Source organism: Protopterus annectens, chromosome 11.part0 (assembly GCF_019279795.1).
Source record: "Protopterus annectens isolate FY-2018-M chromosome 11.part0, PAN1.0, whole genome shotgun sequence".
NCBI lineage: Eukaryota > Metazoa > Chordata > Ceratodontiformes > Protopteridae > Protopterus > Protopterus annectens.
The window spans coordinates 1151446568-1151469100 of record NC_056745.1 but is presented as its reverse complement, the minus strand read 5'-3'; the positions used below and the strand labels follow the sequence as shown (position 1 = coordinate 1151469100).

The 22533-nt window shown below is 40.3% G+C and overlaps 2 protein-coding genes across 2 annotated transcripts in view; one reads left to right on the top strand and one right to left on the bottom strand.

Moving 5' to 3' along the window:
* FBXL13 (F-box and leucine rich repeat protein 13) overlaps positions 1–22533 on the top strand; it is a 2081262-nt gene that overhangs the window by 1135396 nt on the left and 923333 nt on the right. The gene's annotated exons all lie outside the window — the stretch shown is intronic.
* Positions 1–22533, bottom strand: part of LRRC17 (leucine rich repeat containing 17) — a 514106-nt gene that overhangs the window by 201465 nt on the left and 290108 nt on the right. The gene's annotated exons all lie outside the window — the stretch shown is intronic.

Below are 22533 nucleotides of genomic sequence, written 5' to 3'. Positions count from 1 at the left end.
AATATAGCCTTGTTGTCAACCCTGATGCCTCCAAGAAAAACTCTACATCTTTATAAATAGTATCTAATTCCATCTGCCTTTTTATCAGTAACTTCCTTCCCCAAAAAAAATGACTGTCTCACCCTTAGCAAGGTAAAATTAAAATAGTATCCTATGAAACAGCAACATGATGTCATTCATTAGATCACCGTTGCAGTAGCCAAAACAGTATGGGACATATCGTGCCAAAGATATTGGACATCTGGCCAGTCTACAGAGCTCTGGGCTTTTCTTTCCTGCACTTTTTGTCCCAGAAAATGACGACCTCTGAGACTTGGCATGTGCTGCCATGGCACTGAATTCCCCTTCTGTTGACCTCAGCCTTGAACAAAAAAAGAAATTATCTAAAGAGGTTAGTGAATGTCCCTTCATACCATCATATTGCAGGCAGAACTCACTCAGAAGGGAGAAATATATCTTATACTGTGTAAGGGTGAGGGAGGCTTACACCACGGTACTAGTGTAGGAGGACATCACGTCACTGGGTCACCTATGGAGGTCTGGCCTATGGATTCCTCTCTCAGAGCCATTAGGCTTGAAACCACTAAAAAGTGGACTCAGAAAACTAAACACCAGTCTCTTTCTTCTACCCCTTCTTTGCAAAAGTGTTTCCAGGAGGATTGGTTTGACTTTGTGCAGGGCATATTTAAAACCATTCAAACTCTTCAGCCTTCTCATCCAGCTTCTAATCCTGTAAAATGAAAGCAATCATGTTTCTTCCCAAAGAGAAACTTCTCTCTGACTCTGATAATGAGAGTTTAGATTATGCTTGTCAGTTATCTTCTCTACCCCTTGTGAGCCTGAATCTGAGGATGCTCTTTCCTAGTGAGGAAATGTCTTCTGGAGATACTGTTTCAGAAATGAAAGATTTCTTAAAGTGGGGAGGTAAGGCAGTATCAAAATCTCAAAAAAGATATTATGAGTTGCTCAGTATGGACTTCCCAAAGGTAGTAGCTATACCATCTGTACTAGGGGCATTAGAGAACACCTTCAGTGCAGATTGTGTTTCCCCAGACTCTCAACTCCACTCCCAAAAAATGAGGATATAAGTTCAAAATCCTTTTCATCTGCCAGTCATGTATCAAATGATAAAAGCAGTCATTCCTTTGACATGTTTGGCAAAATAGGTTTATGTATCATCCAGTTTTGGATTTCAAGATAATTAATTGCCAAACACATATGTCTAAATATTCATTATACATTTTTGCCAATATATAGCAGTCTTTATTTATTTATTTATTTCCAGTTTAATGACTGGAGAGGTCCATTGGGCTCAGGGAGCCCATTTTCAGTGGAGGCCAGGGGAGAAAAACTCCACATTACATAGCTTAGTTACAAAAATGTTTGCTTTACATACATTAGTTACAGGTACAATTGTGGAAAAGAAAAGCCTTTATAATTTCATTTCATGCAAGAGAAACAGGCATAAGATCGTGGATACATAGTACAATTTTGTTATTTACAATATTTACATTAGTGATAGGCTAGCTTGAAGACATAGGTAGTCAGGTGTTAAAAGGGTAGAAGTGATTATTAGGTAAGGGGGAGAGAGTGCAGTTGCATTTCCTGTTAGAGTAGAGATAGGAATATGTAGCTGAGTTTTAAAGGTTTCAAAGTTTTTGCAAGTCCTTAGAGAAGAAGACAGAGAATTCCATTTTTTAGCTAAGGAGAATGATAGCAGAAGCTGACCTGCAGTGTGGCTGGGTTTGCAGACAGAGATTAGGTTTTGGTGAGTAGATTTGAGAGTTCTGTGAGGGGTATAAGGTTGAAGGATGCTGGTTAGTGCAGGGCACTTAGAAGGATGAAATATTAGTTTGTGGGCTGTGGTGATTTGGAGATAGTCTAGGTGGTTGGAGAGTTCAAGCCAATTTAACAAATATAGGAAAATACAATGGTGGGAGGAGAATTTGGCTTTGGTTGCAAATTTGGAAATTTTATTGTAACAGATTTCCAGTTTGGAGGAAAGGGATGCAGATAAGTTTGTTAGAAGACGAGCCCCGTACAGTAGTGAGGGGAGTAGATAGGTATTGGCTAGAGTTAGTCTGGTGGAAGGAGCGAGAAAGTGGATGTTTCTGTATAGCAAGCCAAGTTTTATATGGGATTTCTTAATGTTTTTCTGGATGTGAGTATCGAATTTTAGGTGTTTATTGATGGTAACTCCAAGACGTTTGGCAAAGGGAACAACCTCTATAGTAGAGTTGTTTTGGCAAATGATTTGGAATGAGTTTTTATAAATAGGGGATGCTTTAGTGGGAGAGAATAGAAATATTATGGATTTGTAAGCGTTTAGTGAGAGGTGGTTTTGGAGCATCCAATTTTTAGCGGTGGAGAAAGCAGTTTGTGTCACTGTTTGGAGCTCTGGAAGGTTAGAGGTGCAGCAGATTAAAGTAGAATCATCTGCGTATTGCACAATTCTGGTGTTGGGTAAGGCTTTGTGAAAGACGTTAATAAAGATGTTGAATAGCATTGGACCAAGTATAGATCCTTGAGGTACACCAGTGGGGGTAGGAAGGAAGGTAGAGGTGCTTTATCCCCATTTTACTGCTTGAGACCTGTCTGAAAGGTAGCTGGAGAACCAAGATAAGGTATTGTGGGAGAGATTAAGATTAGAGAGATGGTTTAGGAGGTGGGTATAGGAGATGGTATCGAATGCTTTGGACAGATCCAGTAGAACTGTAGATACTATTTTTCCAGAGTGGCGGGCAAGGTTTACTGTGTGTAAGAAGGAGAGAAGGGCAGTGATGGCACTATGGCTAGGTCAGAAGCCATGTTGGGTAGGAGTGATTAGTTGATGATTGGCTAGGAATGGCATAAGCTGAAGGTGGATGCATTTTTCTAGGAGTTTAGAGGTTGGGGAGAGGATAGCTATGGGATGGAAGTTTGAGATGTTATTGTTTTTGCCAACTTTATGGAGAGGTAGAATAAAGGTGGCATGTCATACTTTGGGCACATAGGATTCTAGCATGGACCTATTGATCAAGATGCTAATGGGGAGTGCGATGCCATGAGTGGCTATTTTTAGGAAGGAGGATGGGATGTTGTCAGGGGCATTGGAGCATGGTTTTAGTTTAGAGAGTAATTTCTTTATGTGGGAGGTTGAGATGGGTTTGAGCTCAAATGTAGGAAGAAGAATAGTAGGGGGTGAGGAAGATTGGATAGATTGAGGGGAAGGGTTATTGTTGGGGAAGGTCTTGGTCAGTTCTGCTATAGAGTTTGTGAAGAAGGAATTGAATAGGGAGGCTATTTCAGGATCAGATTTGCTGGTGTCAGGGCAGGGGTTGCTTTTGGTACCTGGGTTGAGAAGGGAATTAATGGAATTCCAGAACTGTTTGGGGTTATTAGAATGGTTAAACTGAAGTTTGATATAGTAAGACTTTTTATCTCTAATGACTTGTTTTTTTTAGTAAGGTTGCATAGTTGTTTATATTTAAGTAATGTTTTAGGCTCTTTGTTTTGAAGGTAAGCTTTCCAGGTTTTATCTCTTTGTAGCATAAGTTTTTTGGTGTCTTTAGTTAGCCATGGGGCGGTCTTTGTTTTTACTTATTTTGTTCTTATTGGAGCTAGGCAGTTTAGGACATTTATGAAGGTTGAGTTGAAAAATTCTACAGCTTTGTCTAGTGGAAGAGTTTTTAGGGGGTTCCAGTTAATTTGGTTTAGGGAGTCAGAGAAAGTAGTGGTGTTAAAGTTTGAGAGGTTACGTGTTTGAATACAGTGGTGTGGGTGAGGAGAGGGTAGGTTGATGGGTGAAGGCTGGGAAGTGGTCTCCTAAAGGGTCAGGTGTTATGATGGATTTTATGAATTTATTAGGATGGGATACAAGGATCCAGTCTAGTGTGGTACCAGGGGGGTTTGTTCTGTTAGGCCTGGTGATGGAGTTAGTTAGTTGGGTGTAATTAAATAGATTGATGGATATGGTGGGATTAGAGTTATTGATTTTGTTCCAATTGATATTTCCATCTCCAAGTATATAGGTTTCTAGCTTAATATTGGTGTATGCCCAGATGAGGATTTCCTCAAGAGTAGTGATGTTATTACCAGGGGGGATATAGAGGGATATTATGCAAATGCTTTTGTGGTTATTTATTTTTAGTAGGCCAATTACTAGTTCTGCACTTTGAATGGAGGGATAGGATTGGCGTAGGGAGTTATAGATAGCTGGTTAGTGTAGATTAAGGCTACACCACCACCTTTTCTGTTTAAGTGGTCATTTCTCAAAGATTGGAATGTGGGGGGGATTTGAAGTCACTAATATGTGGTTTTAGACAGGTTTCTGAGATGGCTACAATGTCGGGTAGGTTGTGGTTTAGCCATGTGTGGAAGTGGGCTACTTTATTTTTTAAACTCTGGGCAATGATGGTGAGGAATCTGAGGTATTTGAGGTTGATTTTATTATTATTGACAGGGGGAATGTGACTAGAGGCAGTATTTGGTCCTGGGTTTGGGTTTCTGTCCCCAGCTAAGTAGAGGTAGTTGAGGAAGGGAAGAATTGTTTTAGATTTGGATTTAGTTAGTTGTGGACAGTGGGGTATTAGTTTAGGCTTGCAGTATTTAATTGAGGGATAGGATAGGGAGGAGGGGTGCAGTTGGTTATAGGTGTAGGAGGTGGCAAGGTATAAAGGGAGTAGTAGTGGAATGCAGATAGATGGAGTAAGAATGGCATTAGGTAGAAGGGAAGGCATGGTAGAGGATATAAGTGTAGATGCAGTAGAGAAGGGACATTGAAGGATGGGGAGGAGTTTATTTGAGTGACAGGAGGAGGTAGGCTGGGGAGGGGCTGCTGAGTGGAAATGATTGGTTGATAGAGAGGGGGGAGGGCTTTGCAGTAGAAATAAATCTAGGAGTAGTGGGGGCAGGTGGAGTTTGGGGGCAGGGTAGGGGAGCAGAGTGAGCCTGAAGGGTGAACGGAGCGGGAAAAGCTGGAGAGAAGGTGGCTGACAGAAACCAATCAGTCAGCTTTAGGAGAAGTGGACTTTACCTGAAGGACAGGAACAGCAGAGGTAAGTCTACACTGAAGAGAGTGAGGGGGAGAAAGGTAGTAAAATCAATGCACCAGGTACAGCAGGCTAGTGGGGTGAATAAGTAGAGAGAGTGTGGGGTAGCTTAGGTGAGAGCAGAATAAGAATAAAGTAGTCTATATAATAAGTGGGTGGGCAGTGCCACCTAGTGGTAAGAAATATATATCAAGTAGTTTAGAGGGTAAGAGGGATTAAGGTGCAAGCAAAATAAAAACCACAGTAGGCTGTTTGGCTAGCGAGGGGAAAAGTACAGGCACCACCATAGTGAGACACAAGTAGCAGTTAAGTTTACAAATGACAGTACATACACTATTAAAGTTTCTGGAGAGGGGCTATTTGTTTGATAGTCTTCCCAGTTGTAAGGCTAAATCTGATTTATGTGACATGGCTTCCCATGTTACTAAACACTCCATTAACTATGCTTATGATGCATTTGATGTTGTTTCCAGGGCTTCTGTTACTAAAATGGTTATGAGTAACAATGCCTGGATTAGACTGTCATACTTCCCTGATGATGTGAGGGTTCAAATTTGAAATGCCCTTCTTGACAAAGATCCTCTGTTTGGAAATTCTTTAGCTGAGGTTCTTAGAAAGCTGGAAGAAAGATGAAGGTTGCTATAGAAAGTCAAGCAACTGTTTTCCCCCCATTCACATATATCAAAGGAATGTTTCCTCTACACAAGGGTCCATTCTTTTAAAAGCCATTTATATCTGCCTAACAAAAGTCTTGTAATTAGCAATGTAAGAGAAAATGGCAGGGTAACACACAAAAGAAAGGAGAGGGACCTCAAGGACCTACCTTTCAGAAGAAAAAACAATGACTGTCTGTATCTCTTAAAACCATCGTCTACTCCCCATCCCAGACCTTCCTTCATAAATTGCCAGCAATCTTTTCTCTGCCTTCATCTCTGCAAATAAATAATCTTAGATGCTTGCGTTCTGAAAAACAATTCAGTATGGTTAGAGAAATGTAATGGGATTTCTTTCCTATTGAAGATGAGAGCCCTCTGCCTCCAAAGAACCAAATTCATCAGTTAATTCTAATTCTTTAGAATTTGCTGTCTCAAGTACCAATAGAGCCAAATCCCACTTCTCAACTTGGGAAAGGCTCTGATTCAGGAATGTTTCTGGAACTCAAAAATGAAGGCTCCTGGAGACCACTTTTAGACCTTTCAAAACTGAATACCTTTCTTCTAGTTTCAGAGTTAAAAATGCTCACTGTGCAAACCCTTTTTTCCTCTACTGTCATCAAAGGCTTTTCTGGTCATTCTGGACCTCAGAAATGCCTACCTGCACATTCCTATTCACAAAAGCAGCAGATGCTTCCTAAGATTTTTTGCCTTGGGATTACAGTTTCATTTTGCATCTTCACCCTTTGATCTTTTTACTGACCCCCATCTGTTTCCACAGAATGCCTCCCTGTAGGCACTCTGGTATCCTTCACTTTACCATGCATTTACTAAGCAACCTGGGTTTCAAGCTAAACCTGAGAAAGTCATGCTTAACCCCTGCTCAATGGATAGTTTTTCTAGGTTGTCTTCTGCACACCTCATGGATGTCAACTTTTCTCCCCCAGAAAAAGTTTCATCTTACCACCACTACTACTTAAATCTGTCTGTCTCATCACAACATGCCCACAGTAATAAAATTCCTGAGGATTCTAGGTTATATGGCCTCATCCATCCTACTGATTCCATTTGCCAGACTACACATGAAGAACATTTAGTAGTTTGTCAAATTACTTTTGGACCAGCGTCTGCATTCCTGAAATTTTACAATCCCTGTTATTAGTTTCATCAGGAAAGAGATGAACTCATGGGTCAATTCAGTTCTTTAAACAAACATGTCTCCCTCTTTCTTCTCTGACTCCTTCAGAGTCAGTCACTGTAGATGCCTCAGACTTCTCTTGGGGGCAGTGTCTCAAGATATCAAGGTCCAGGGCATTTGGGAGCCTTATTTCAGAAACAGATAAATATCAAGGAAATGATGGCCCTAATAAAAGTGCTCACAGCTTCACAATGCTGTGGACACACAGACCACTGTTAGTGATAACAGACAATACCACAGTGATGTGGAATATAAATAGCTAAGGCAGAACAACGTCGTATCCCCTTTGCAGACTAGCTTTGACTGCCTGGGATCTGACAGTTCAGCACAGTCTAACTCTACAGGCAACATGCCTTTCATTAGAGCAGAACACAGTAGCAGACTGTTTCAGCACATCAGTTATAGACCCTAATGAGTGGATGCTACACCCGAAGGTCTTCCAGGATATTGTCCAGCTACACGGATCTCCCCAATTAGATCTATTTGCCTCCTATGTCAATGGACAACTGAAAATGTAGTGTTGCAGGACTCCTGCAAAATGTTCAGCAAAACAGCACATATTCTTTCCCCTAGATAGGAATGTTTTGTTATCCCCCCCCTTCATTCCTCTGATATCCAAAGTCATACTAAAGATCATGAAGGGCTTCACAAAGATGTTTCTGGTGACTCCTTTTTGGATCAGACAACACTAGGTATTTCTTTTCATGGATCTAGTCATGGGCAGTTACCAAACATTTACTTCACAACTTCACAAAGTGGACTTCCTTATATAGGACTAGGGATCTCTCATCCACCCTAACATTCACAATCTCCATCTAAATGTATGGATAATAGGTTTCTGATCCCATTTGGGCACTCTTTTTTTCTGAGGACTTGCAACAGACATTAAAGAAGGCAGGAAAACCTACTTCTAAGAAATCATATTTTTTCTAGTTGGTACTGTAACAGAGAACAAGACCCATCCCAAGCAAGGCTCCTCTGGTTCTTCAATATTTGTGTGGAATGCTCAATTCAGGTCTCGTGTACACTTCATAGGTTCATAGTCATGTACTAGGCTAATGACCACAAGGGCTGTTTTAAGCCTAACCATACATCTCAAACTACTGACAAGTTCTGGTACCCTTGATAAGTGTAAGCAGGGGCCTGGGAGATGAACAATTTACAGGCTGCTTGTGTCTGTTAGAGACACAGGTGCCAAACAAAGGTTGAATTTCCTATTCCCCATCCAGTTGTCCAAGTTACACTTGAATTGGGTTTGGGAGGAACTCTACTTCACATCAATGGGGAACCTGTTCCAGATAAGGGGTAGTCTCTAGAAGACATTCTCCAGTAGGTCCTATTTATATCATAGGCAAGGTTTAAGTCTTTAGAATGGGTAATTCTGGTGCTGTTTGTTTTGCGGATCTGCAGGAGGTCCATCAAGTTGGTCTCTGACAATGCCTTGTGTGCCAAGCATAGATCTCCCTCAACAGCCTGTTGGAGAGAATACAGTTGTATGGCTTTGAGGTGGTCTGCATAGGACATTTTACTTACAGCATGTATTCTTTTAATGAGGAACCTTTGTGGATATTCCAGTTGCTGGATGTGCTGGGTTAGGTACATATCAAAGGGGGCACTGTGCTCAATGATAGGTCTGATGAATGCTGACTACAGTAGAACAATGACCTCCTAGGATTTGGATGACATACCTTTGTTTATAAGTTGCACAACCCAGAATAATTTTCTCACTACTGTAGAGATGTGATGGTCAAAGGCTTTGACTAATGAGTTGACTCTTAGGGGTGTGTTGTTAATATGATAGTTACCAAAGATGGATGACTTCCTGAAGGATACTGTTATACATTTCTTGGTATTTAGTTTTAGTCCATGGTTCTGACACAGTTTATTTGTCTGTTTCAGCCCTTCCTGGAGAACATTGGTGTCAGTGGGGATCCTATGACTGCTCCTAATTTGCAATTATCTGCAAATTTAGTCAGCCAGAGGACCTGACATTGAGCTTGTCTTCAGAGACTACTATCAAGGTACCCCTTTTTGACCATTTATTCCTGTCTGCCACTGGATCCCCTCACCTTTCCTATTCCAAATCCAACATTTTTTAAAAGGGGTGTTACATATCAGACCACATTGAAAACAGGTGGCACCTCCCTGGGATCTAAATTTTGTGTTGGAGAAAATAACTTTCTTCTGGTCTGAACCTGCAGCTATCTTTCCTCTGAAATTTCTTATTGGAAGACTGCTTTACCTATTGCTATGATGTCTGATAGACAGGTTTCACAATTACTGTCCCTCAGTCTACTCAACCTTTCTTGATCTTTCATAATGACAGTGTGAGTCTTAGAACCAACTCTTCCTTTATGCCAAAGGTTGTTTCTTAATTTGTACTGATATAAACGTTTCACCTCACTGTCTTCTACCCTGAATCCAAAAATCAGAGGAGAAAGAATACTTCATACAGATACTTAAAGAGTTTACCTGCACAAGACAAAAGATGTTAGAAAATCTACCAAATTTTTGTTTCCTTTTCTGATAAGAAAAAAGTCAGCCAGTATTTAAGCAAATCATTTCTAGATGGCTTTCTCAATCTATTTAGTTTTTGTATTCAAATCATGGCAAAAGTTCCCCTGAGAATGTCAAGGTTCATTCTACCAAATCTGTTTTCACTTCTGACGCTTTTTGTAAGGGGTAGACTCTAGATCTAGTCCAGAGACAGCTACGTGGTCCTCAATACACACCTTCATTAAGCACCCTGAAATTGACTCAGTTTCCAGGGCTAGGGCAAGGTTTGCTAGAGCTATTTTCCAAGGGGTCATAGTCTCTGGTCGTTCTCCATTCACCCATTCTTCCAGAGATTTGACAATGGTTCCATATAGTTATGGTAGTACAACAGTGATCTAATAAAGGACATAATACAGTTATGTAAGGTAGCTTACCATAACAGTAGATATTTGGATAGGTCACTGTTGTAGTACTGTCACCCTTATTTCCATTCCCCTTTTTCCTGCTCCTCCCCTGGCCAGAATACAGTATCTCTCATTTTACTTTTGTTCTTTTGCCATGACATGACATTTTACCTTAACGCTTTAGACTTCATCCTCCCTGTTTGGCAAGAAGACTGTGAGTTTTGGCATGCTTGTTTGTCCCTCTTATACAACACAGTGTATTCATGTTTTCAGGCTTATTTGTGTGTTTTCTACACCTGATGTACAGTTGTGTGCAGTCACATAATATTGGTGCCTGGCTAAAACAAAGGCAATAGCTAGAAATTATGCATCTGCACATGAATTGGTTCAGCAATATCCATATTCATGGGAATATGTTAAAATGAAGCACTTAGGAATATGGATTCTGGTATGGCAGCTAAGGATATGTGGCAAGGGACTAAAAAGATAGTATAAAAATGATAAACTTAAAGCTTTTTTTGGATCTGGATAGCAAGATACAAGCAGTTAAAATGTTTTTAGTCCCTTTAGGTTTATACACAGATCAGGCATGTGTTTATCAACCAGAGAAGAAATTGTGGATAGTAATTAATAAAGAGCTAAAGGATTTTATCTGGGAGGGGGAAGACAGCAAGAGTCAAGTGGGATAAGCTGATTCTTGCAATAGAACAAGGGGTTTTGGATTATCCAATTTAAAGTGGTACTTCAGAGCTAACAGTTAAAGCTTCTATATATAACACAACCAGATACCTATAATTGAAAGTGAAAAGGGAAGATGACAAAACAGAGGGAAAGCTGAAGAAATAAGGAGAGACTGGGATTTTGGATGTAGATCCTTAAGAAGAATAATAATAAACATACAAAATATTATATTCTTAAAGTAGCAGAAAGTAACTAAGCCAGCACAGGAATGGAGAAAGGAGATTCTGCCAATTGCGATGACTGCAATTAGGGATATGGAAAATATGGAAGCAGGTCTGGCATTTATTGCAGAAAACTAGCAAAAACCAAGGTATTGGGGAGCTAATAGAGAGGGAAAGATAATAGAATGGGAAGAGTCCAAGAATTTATTTGGACTGCAGTTTAGAGTTTGCCTTCCCTATCAATGACTAATATTAGAGTTTAAGCAAAGCGAAAGAAATAGGGGGATCTTAAGCGAAAGACCAGTACTGGTAGAGTTTTTACTAGAATCTAGAACAGAAGTTGGTATTGAAAAAGGAGTAATTAGTACAGCATGTAAGATATTGCACGATAGCTATAAAATCAATCAGAGGAGGTTAGAAAGGATTGGAAGAGAGACTGGATAAGCAATTCACCAAGAAACAATGGGAGGATATATGTATGTCTCTTAAATATGCAACAAAATCTAGAAGATTTAGGATCTTTGCTTGGGAGTGTTTATATAGGTATTTTTTTTACCCCAAGTAGACTTCAAAGAATTTTTCCTCAGGTAGACATCAAATGTTGAAGGTACATTGGGGGAAAAAAGAGGTAATTGGGAACATATTTTCTGGGAGTATAATGAGTTGGCAGACTTTAAAAATTCCCTGCAGATCACTCTATCAAAAATATTGTGTGAGCAAATTTGGTATAACTAAGGAAATGGATTTTGTCAGGTATGATACAAAATTGGAATTGCCTAGATATAGTAAGGCCTTACTGAGTCTAATTATGGTGGCTTCCTTAAAAAGCAATTACTAGAAAATGTAAATCAAACTCTAAACCAACTGTACTAGAAGTACTGAATGTAGTAGCAGAGCTAGAACAACTGGAAATGGGATCTTTAGAAAAGAATCGGAGCAAATTACATAGTAAAAATGGAAATTGTGTGACTTAACCTCTCCAGCTTCCACTGGTGTAGTCCTTTCAACCACAGTGTCCTCTTTGGATATCCCAATGTCTGATACAGGCATGGGAGAACCATCTTCTCTAGGACTGGGAGACACTCTAGAAGATTATTCACTGGGTAACTGAGGCAAGAGACCATTAGACTGGTCAGACTTCATTCCTTTGAGTCGGTCTTAGTCCACAGGGACTTCTTTAAGAAAAAAAAAAAAAAGATTAAACATTGATTATCTCAAGAAGTGGTTACAGTTAAGAGAGATGATTTTCTTACCTTACCAAGGCACGCATTACAGCATATGAATCCTTAGAAGGCGGCCTCGGTGGTGCAGCAGTTAGCGTTTCACCTCACAGCAAGAGGTTCTCTGGTTCGATCCTCGGCTGGGTTGCCTTCTGTGCGGTGTTTGCATGTCCTCCCTGTGGTCGTGTGGGTTTCCTCCGGGTGCTCTGGCTTCCTCCCACATCCTAAAGATATGCTGTTGGTGGATTGGACACTCTAAGTTGGCCCTAGGTGTGAGTGAGTGTGTGTGCCTTCCGTGGAAGGTTGGGTGCTGAGCTGGCAACTCGACACCGTAAAACTCTACTGCCAGTCATGAGTGGACAGATGATCCACTGTGGCGACCCCTAAATGGGAAAAGCCGAAAGAAGAAGAAGATAGTTTGTTTTCATTTATATAAATGTATGATTGCCTGTGTCATAAGTGATGATTTAAGAAAGATGTTTCCTGTTTAAAAACATAATGGTTGGTGCCTGCATCTCAGTTATTTTCTGTGAATCTTAAATGTGAACTTTAGTTAATTTCCTTCAAGTAAAAACAATATACAGTGCACTCCATGTCTATAAGTCTTGCCCAAGACTAATTTAATCTCTCTTTGACATTGAACTTTTCAGGGTATTAGGGATGGGTTGCATTACAGATCCTTTATGACTGAAGGCATATAAGTGCAGAATGTACTTAAAGGCAAATGTCAGGACTCTCAGTGTTGAGTCCTGAAATACTCCAAAAAAGACAGAAAATACAGGAGAAGATTGAATATTGCATATTGTTTTCTCTTTAAAACTTGATCTGATGCTATCTTTTTCATCCTTTCCTTAACTGACGGGTTTTGGATCCGACCTCGGGTCTGACTTCGGCCACTTCCAAAGACTTTAATCCATAGCCTGAGCTCCTCTCCTTACCCACAATCCCCCTTTTTGCTTAAAATTACTTCAGATCATGTTTGTCATTTCAGCAAATGGATGTAGTCTCTGTAGCTTAGACATTTGGAGTAATTTTTGCATAAATGCTCTCATTATAACCTTTTAATAGTTACTCCTTTTCTGTTTTCTCTTCCCTTTCTACCTTTTATATATATATATATATATATATATATATAAAATCGAAAGGACACTTCACAGAATCCTAGAAAGTCGACTTCAGTTTAGTGAAAGTCCACTTAAATGAAAACACACTATCACAAACTACACTTTAATGAAATGCAAAAAAAAACAAATACTACAAACACATTTTTGCAGGGGGGCAACCCCCTCTGCTCTCCCCCACACCCCCGCTACTTATATGTACTAACTCCAGGATCGCAATACAGTGGGAAAAAGGGTATATTTCCTTATCCTTACTGTACCGCGATCTATAACAGGTTCTGTCAGCATTACAAGTTCCCCTCCTGTTACAAAGCTCAAAAGCAATTAAAAAGCACCACACCTGTACTATGTACTACCACAGGATTCTGTAACTGGTGACTGTTCTTCATTAAAGTGTAGTTCGCGATAGTGTATTTTCATTTAAGTGCACTTTCGCTACGCTGGAGTTGAATTTCTAGCATTGGGTGCAGTCTCCTTTAGATGAGAAGAAGTAGACCCATTTGTTTGTTCTGGTTTATCTTCCCTTTTTGATATTGGCCTTTCTGTACCCAAATTTTTCTCCTCTACTGCTACCTGTGTACAGGTACCTCTTCTATTACCATTGTTGGTAATTATATCTGTTTTACCATCATTGGTAATTTCTCTCCCTGTCTATTCCTCTACCTTTTTCTTTTCTTTTCCTAAGTAGATACAATGTCAGATAACTAACCGATTTAAAAAAAAATGCACCTCCTGTAAGCACAAGATACCCAACTCAGATCCCCACCAGGAGTGTGCATATTGATTGGGCTCTGCTCATTTAGACACTGAATGTGAGATATGTGCTGGTTTCAACCACTGTGACCTGGCTTAATGCCACAACAAGTTGGTTTTGAAAGGTCTCTTACCAACAACCTCTTCAGCTTCTGCTCCTGCTTTTGCTTGAACTTCCCCTTTCAAAACACCTCCTCAGAAGGGTAAGGGGGATTTTTCAATCAAGGGCAAAGAGAGCAGGAAATGATCCCCTGATAGCTGTCACTTTAGGGTCTTAGGTTCAGCTGCAACTGAAAAAATTTGTAAACTGCCAGATCTGTCAGGTATATCAGATCTGACAAGGTCAAAGTTGAAATCTCTGGCTCACCACTCCCTCACTTTTACTCCAGAGCCAGTTTTGATTGGATCCATTCACCCTTCTTCCAAGAGACCCCAAGAAGAATTTTCAGGCCACCATCTACCTCATCATCTTTCAGGACATCTATGAGTTTAACCAAAACTAATGTGGATAGGATGATGAGGAAGTTTGTCCAGGCCCATATTCATTTGGGAGTTATACATGCTCCATCTTCCAATGGACCCATGAGCCTGCCATCAGCCCCTACCCAGTTGTTGACTCCAACTACAATCCAAACTTTGATTTCAGGGCCATCAGACCAGAGAATCTTGAGTGTAAATATGCCAGATCTGAAGGTTAGGCCTTCTTTGACTTTTTTTACTTCTCTGATCCAGTCGGCTCCAACTTTGTTGTTGCTAGAGGGATCTCGAACCTGAAGTTTTGGCACTGGATCCAGGTGGTAGGGTTGACTCTGATGCTCTCAGAGCCATCTTTTCCTCCCAGACCATTGGTGCTGGACAACTTGGCTCCAACTTCTTCCTCGAGACAGGGTGATGCTCTGAGCCATCCTGGGCAGTTGTCTTTGGCTCCTGCCAGGGTGGCTGTGGCTTTGCCTATGACTTTGGCCTTCAAAGTAGTAGAGAGAGCTTTCTCTGTCTTTGTGTATAAGACTTGCTTGCCTGCTTGCCCCCCCTCAGGTCCACCCTTTCCACAACTGTCTCCTGTGGTCTCTGAGCCTATATATCCTGTCACATCAGGGCAGCTGGCCCATATAAGCCTTGAGACCATCCTCATTCAGGACTCAGCTCCCAGTTTCAAGTCCTGTCAGGAGCATCTCACTGAGGAGCGTCCTCAGAAATGTACATGCAAGAGGAGGCACTTAGATTCTCTGTAGGAATTCCTGACAGAAGACTCCGACTTTGATGAAGGAGGCAGGGTCCCGCAGATCACTCCTTGAGGATGTCTCCTTCTGTGAAATACTACAGCTTTTGAGAGAGAAAGATAGTTGGTCTTCTGGCCACCATTCTCAAGAGGAGTCAGTGTTTCTTGAGGTTTTTGAATCTGGCTCAGCTATGTTCTGAGTAGTCCCCCCAGTGGACAAGATAGTGGGCCTCATTTCTCACTGGGCATGGAAGGATCCAAATGTCACAAAGCCAATTCCTAAAAGACCTGACAAGTACCTGGTTGAACCTAAGGATCGGGTGCATGGGCACAAGGGTCCCCCAGTAGATGCTATTGTGGTAGCAGTGGCCACCAAGAAGGAACTTGGTGAGCAAAGTTCTGTTGTCTATCCCTCCATAGTCCAGTGCATTGAACAGGTTTTGGAAGTGCATGTATCCATCAGTGACCTGTGCCCTTTGGTCGCTGAACTATTTGGCACATGTCACAAAATTTCAGAGGCACTTGATCAGAACTTTCCGATGCCCTCTCAGGGTCCATGTCTGCAGAGGACTAGAAGAACATTTCTATGCAACTGGCCACCATTCCCTATCAAATGCCTCTTTGAGACTCATTTTCCATGCCACAGAAGATGCTTTGAGAGCTGCGGGTTCAGAAATAGCTGTGAGATGGCACACCTGGATGTACCTCTGTGACTGTGTGGAGCTTTTCAAGTCATTGTTCATCAGTGCTCCCTTTGATGAATCTACCTTGTTTGACCCCAAAGTTGAAGAAACCCAGTCTAGGAGTGAACAAGATAGGAAGATCTTATCTGCCATAGGGATCTGTTTTTTTACACCTCAAAGAACATTTTCTCAAAATCAGAGAGATGGCAGAAAAATGTGGTTCCAGAAGTTACAGTGCTCTTCCCAGGACTCCTATGGGGACAGATTCCCTAATAATAGACAATGCCTTCATGGCAGAGGAGGCCTGCAAAATCAGGGTTTTAGAGATCTCTTATCTGAGAAACCCTATGAGTGCTCCTGAAGGGTTGCCTGACTGCCACACTCTGGAAGCAGTCTGAGGACACTTATCCCTGCATCCACAAATCAGGGCTGCCATCACCAAAGACACTTGGATGCAGAGGATTATTTCCAGAGGTTATTACATACCTTTTTCCCTACAGCCCTGCAATCATTGTACAAAACCTCCACTCAGTCAGAGAAAAAGAACAGCCATAGAAAAAACAGTCATCCAGATGGTTCCCCCAGACCAACAAGTATTTTGAATTTATTTAAGATTCTTTATGGTGCCAAAGAAAATTGGGAACCCGAGACCTATCCTGGATCTTAGCAACTTAAACCATTATGTCAAATGCTCCAAGTTCCAAATGTTCATGGTTCAGTCCGTTCTGCTGCTTCTGTGCAAGGACAATTGGCTGTGCTCAATAGATCTCCATGATACATGCTATCACTTCAAAATAGACAGAAAATCCTGGATGTTCCTTTGCTTCTGGCTGGGATCTCCTGCCTTTGGTTGCACCACAGCTGGGTCTATGTTTGGCTTTCAAAAGAAAATATCGACCGGCCAACATCGCAAATGCAATACCCACCCCTCACTATATACACCACCTCCAAGATTGCATTACAGTGGGGAATAGGGCAAATTTCTTCACTCACTTTATGCATTGCAGTATTTCATGGTTGTTGGCAAAGTATGGTCATTTGATGAATTTATTTTTTAAGTAAGACGTGTTTAGTAATTTACTGTTTTGATGTTTTACGTATAATATTTAGCTGTTTGATGATATTGTCTTTTAATAGCTGAACATACACCCACCACAGCCCCCAGGGTGCTCACCAAGTGCATGACAATGGTTGCAGGTCACCTGAGACTGCTAGTATTCCAAATATTTCCATATCTTGATGACTGGCTCATATCTGCTCCCACCAAGCCTTCACTGATTCAGGCCAGGGACTACCTGCTCAACTATGTCTTCATCTGGACATTACAGTGAACTATGCCAGGTCTCATCTGTTCCCTACTCAAGTCATGGAGTTCATTGGTGCTTCTCTGAACATGGTTACCCAAATCTCAAGCCTTCCTTGCTCAAGAGTAAATATATTACAAAGTCAAGCATCCCACTTAATATGTCTTTCTTCCCTGCCAGCAAGGTTGTCTTTACAACTCCTGGGATCTGTGACAGTTTCCATAACTCTTATACCCCTAGTAAGATATTACATGAGGGTACTAAAATGGATGCTTGCAGTACAATGGTCTATCAGATGACACCCCTCTCTCTCTGCTCCAATACATATTACAAGAATCTGCTAAGAACATGTCACATGGTGGATCATTGCAAGAGAAGTTTCTTAGAGCTGGCCTTTTATCCTTCCACCACCCATGGCCACAGTGAATACAGATGCCAACTACTGTGAGGGCATTACTTGGGAAGGATGGTCCAAGGCACTTGGTTCCAATTGGAGGCCAAATTTCACATCAATGCCCTGGAATTGAGAGCAGTCTTATTAGCATTACAGACATTTCAAGGTGCTGTCCCTCCACGATGATTGCCATTCAGACAGACAATATGTCAGTTGTCTGGTACATCAACAAACAGGAGGCACCAAATCATACCCGCTACATTGAGAAGCGATGAGAGTTTAGAAGTGAGCAATTTTTTCCAGCCACTTTCTTCTGGCAGTGCATATCCTGGGTAAGTCCATCATCCTAGCAGACAAATTGAGCAGGTCTATCTTACACCCTCATACGTAGTCTCTCAACCCTGTGGTAGCAGAAATGATTTTATGTCAATGGGGCCAACCATACTGTGATCTCTTTGCTTCCCCTCTCAACTCCAAGTGCAGCAGGCACTTCACCCTAATCCCTCCAGAGGGGTATTCACCGAGGGACTCTCTAGTCCATGATTGGCCCCTGGGGTCCTTTATGCTTTTCCTCCTTCTCCACTAATTTCCAAATTTCTACAGAAAGCATCCTACCAGAAGTGCAAAGTAATCCTCATTGCTCTTTTCTAGCCTCGATAAGCATGGTTCCCCTTTCTGTGGCCTCATCTCGTGCACCCCCCTTGAGTGTTACATCCGAAATGGGATCTTCTCCTTAATCTATCAGGAATAACTCATTTAGACATTCAGACCCTCAAACTCACTGCAAGGTTTCTCCACTTACATTGATAGATAGACGGTCCAGGTTTTCATCTCCAGTCAGACACATCCTCATATCCACTCAAAAGGATTTTACAAGAAAGGTGTATAAAAGTAAATGGAAAATATTCTCACATTGGGCTGTCCGGACACAGCTAAATCCCTTTTCAGCACTTATTTCAACTATTTTAGATATTCCTGTGTCTATATTTAACAGTGGTGCCAGTTATTCTACAGTAAAGATTCAACTTGCAACTATCTACAGTTTTCATGTATGACATAAGCAATCTTTTTTTGGCCTCATCTAGTTTATGTAAAGCCTTTCTTAAAGGTATTTTCTTACTCAGCCCCCCCCCCCCCCAATTAATGACTCTTCTCCACCCTGGGATTTAAATATACTTCTCCAAACCCTGACTAAAATCCTCTTTTGAACCATCTACAAGGCCGACTTGAAATTTTTGTCTTGGAAAACTATTTTTCTGGTCGCAATCACATCAGCCAGGTGAGTATTAGAACTCCATGCCTTCTCTTCTAAGTGACAATATCCAATTTTTCACAAGAACAGGGTGTCTCTCCACAATAATCCTTCCTTTGTTGCTAAGGTGGCTTCAGAAACAGCTATGAATCAATCCATCAACCTCCTTGTTTTCTTTCAAAAAATTTCCAATAAAGGAGAGTACATGCTGCACGTTTTAGATGTGCATAGGCAACTTTGATTCTATATCAACTGAACAAAATGACTTACATCAGCTTATGGTATTGTTGAACTAAATAAACTGAAAAAAATGCAAAGTTTAAAGGTTATGTAGGTATAGTACAGCTTTCCCTGTGAAGCAGTTTTATATTTTTCTAGAAACATTGTCAGAAAAAAGTCATAACCCTCATCTACAGACTGCACGTAATCTAATATATATATATATATATATATATATATATATATATATATATATATATATATATATATATATATATATATATAGCTACATATATATATATATATATATATATATATATATATATATATATATATATGTGTGTGTGTGTGTGTGTGTGTGTGTGTGTGTGTGTGTGTGTGTATATATATATATATATATATATGGTGCGTATATGTGTGTGTGTGTGTGTGTGTGTGTATATATATATATATATATATATATATATATATATATATATATATATATATATATATATATACACACACACACACAGAGACGCACACACACAGCTTTGTCTTCATTTATTATTGGTCATTTTAGACACATCTTTACATGTGGACCACCATTAACAGAAAAAGTCACTTTTATTGAGAAATATGTTTTGTTTTTTACTTCTAATATAATTCCATCTCAGTGTAGATATGTTTTGGATATATGCTACAGTCTTCACCCTGTAAAGGAGTCCTATATCTGCCCCTTACAGAAACTGAATATAATGCAGCTCCTAAATGCTTTATCCCACACATTAGTCCCCTCATATTATATGTGGTATGATCCCAGTTATTATCACTAGGGGTAATATATAATTACTGACCATGAGATGGATAAGGCCGATCTAACACCCAATGGGATAGAGTAATTCATGCACCAAAAGGGAAATTGACTAGGCTTAAAATGGCTCTTAAGGAAAGCTTGCCTAGTACTTATCTAGAAACCTGTAATAGATGGTGACAGTGAAATGACTTGAGAAATCCTGTATATGGTGCTAACATGTAGGAGGAAACGTCTCAATCATTCTTTGATATTAGTCTGGTAGCTGGCACAGAGGTTAAGGTTTTTTATTATAGTCCCTGTGGTACAAGGTGTAATTCCCTTAGCCCTCATATTCCTAATGCGTGACCTTGAGCAAGTCACTTAAACAAACATTGCTCTCACATCACTTTGAAAAGGGACTTGTGCTTACATGGTTAACAAATGGATAGTGGATGGATAATACCATTATTGTTATTATTGTTATTTCTTAGTAAATCTTGAAGTTGACTGAACCATTCCATTCCTGTCAGTATTGGGTATTTTTGTAGTGGTATTTTCCTAGTGACAATAAAGTACACATTTTAGGAGAAATAGATTTACTTCACAGTACTGCTCACACCACAAGAATGCTGTCTATCTAGATGGGGAACATTTGCTCAAATAAAAGGCATTTTTCAGGCAGTGAACAGTATAAACTCAGAACTTTTGACATGAAAGAATGTACTACAGTAGACCCACTGAACCCACCAGTGTGAAATATATACTGTAGAAAGTTCACAAATCTGTAAAATAATCCATTTTTATTGAAAAGAGAGAAAAATATAGGTCCTTCTTGAATGGCAATCCAACATAAAGTACTACTACCATAGTCACATACAGCAAGGACATAGTCTGTCTTAGAAAGTGTCTCTGAACTTCTCAGCAGCACTTTTTTTCCTTCTATTTTTCCTTTGGAATGAAAGATTTCCTGGTTTCTTCTTGTGTTGTATTCCAGGTTTATCTGTAGTTGTTCAGCCAGAATCAGAATCAGAATCAGAATCACATTTATTGCCCAAGTATGCACACACAAAAGGAATTTGGCTCCGGTTTCAGTGACTCTCCAAGTATGAATTACATAAATGACATATATACAACTATTAAGAACAAGACAAATGACATACATGCAACTATTAAGAACAAGACAAAAAGTAAATATACATATACATACAAGGTGCAAAGTACAACTCAGTGCAAGAAATACTGAGATAAACTCTGAAAGAAACAAGTGTTAACAATACTGCAGAATCCTCAGAGGCTTGGGAAAAAGAGTGTCCCAGCCTAATATGCTGAGTAAACTGTTTATAAACTTGATGGCGTGTGGAAAAAACTGTTCTTATATCTACTTGTTTTGTGCGTATTAATCTATAATGCCTGGCTGATGGTAATAGTTCAAAAAGATGGTGGCCTGGATATGAAGGGTCGGTGATAATTTTCCCTGCTCTTTTCATGACTCTGGAGTAGTACAGGTGCTGTAAGGAAGGCAAATTAGCACCAGTGATATTTTTGGCAGACCTGACTATTCCATGTAACCTATTTTTGCCATGATTAGACAGAGATCCAAACCACACTGTTATGGATGAGCTGAGAACAGACTCAATGACTGCTGTATAGAACTGAATCAACAGTTCTTGTGGGAGGTTGAACTTCCTCAGCTGTACATTCGCTGCTGTGCCTTTTTTATGATGGATTCTACATTGGTCTCCCACTTCATGTCTTGGGAGATTATAGATCCCAGAAAATTAAAGGATTCCACAACTGACACAGCAGTATTAAATATAAGGAAGAGGGATAATACTGTAGTACTACTCCTTAAGTCCACTGTCATCTTCACAGTTTTAAGAGTGTTCTGTTCCAGATTATTCTGACTACATCCAAGGGCCAGGTACTCTCATGACCATTCCTGATGAGCACGTCATCTTCATATTTAATAGGTTTGACAGTGGAGTCTGTAGAGGTGCAGACATTAGTGTAGAGGGACAATAGCAGTGGGGAGAGCACATATCCCTGGGGGTCACCTGTATTGATTGTGCGATGTAAATTTCCCCATTTTCACCTGTTGTTTCCTATTGGTTAGAAAATTGGTGATCCATTGACAGGTGGAAACAGGAACAGAAAGATGGGAGTGTTTCAAGTGAAGAAGTTCTGAAATTATTTTATTTATTTATTTATATTTGTTGACCGGGAGTGTCCGACTGGACATAGGTCCATTTTCAGCGGAGGCCTGGGGAGAAAAGCTCCACAGTTAAAATAAACAGACAGTAGTTACATTGGATTACATAGCGATTAACAATTTACATAGCAATTACTTACAACATATTTACAGATGAAGAACATAGTACATCAGTAGACAAACTCGAATCTTTATCTGTGAAGTACATAACAGACATTAACAAATGTTACAATAAGAAGTTCCTGCTGTATAATAAGTACTAGGCTTATGAGCATCTGAGCTTGCTATAATCAAGGTAGTTAGTGGAGTGGAGAGAAAGGTAGTGGTTTGATGGGGTGGGTGATATTAGCGTTGTAGTTGCAAGGGCAACTTAAGGGTAAGGGTATTAAATGCAGAGCTGAAGTCCACAAAGAGAATCCCTGTATATGTCCCTGGGTTGTCAAGATGTTGCAAGATATAGTGCAGGCCCATATTAACTGCATCATCCACTAACCTGTTCTCTCGATAAGCAAACTGAAGGGGGTCCAATGAGGGAGCTGTAATATCCTTCAAGTGAGCTAACACCAGCCTCTCAAAAGTCTTCATGACCACCGATGTCAATGCAACAGGGCTATAGTCATTCAGTCCTGTTATAGTAGATTTTTTAGGAACTGCTTATCCAGGCAAAACATTCTCTTCCAGAAAAGGCCAATGACTCTGAA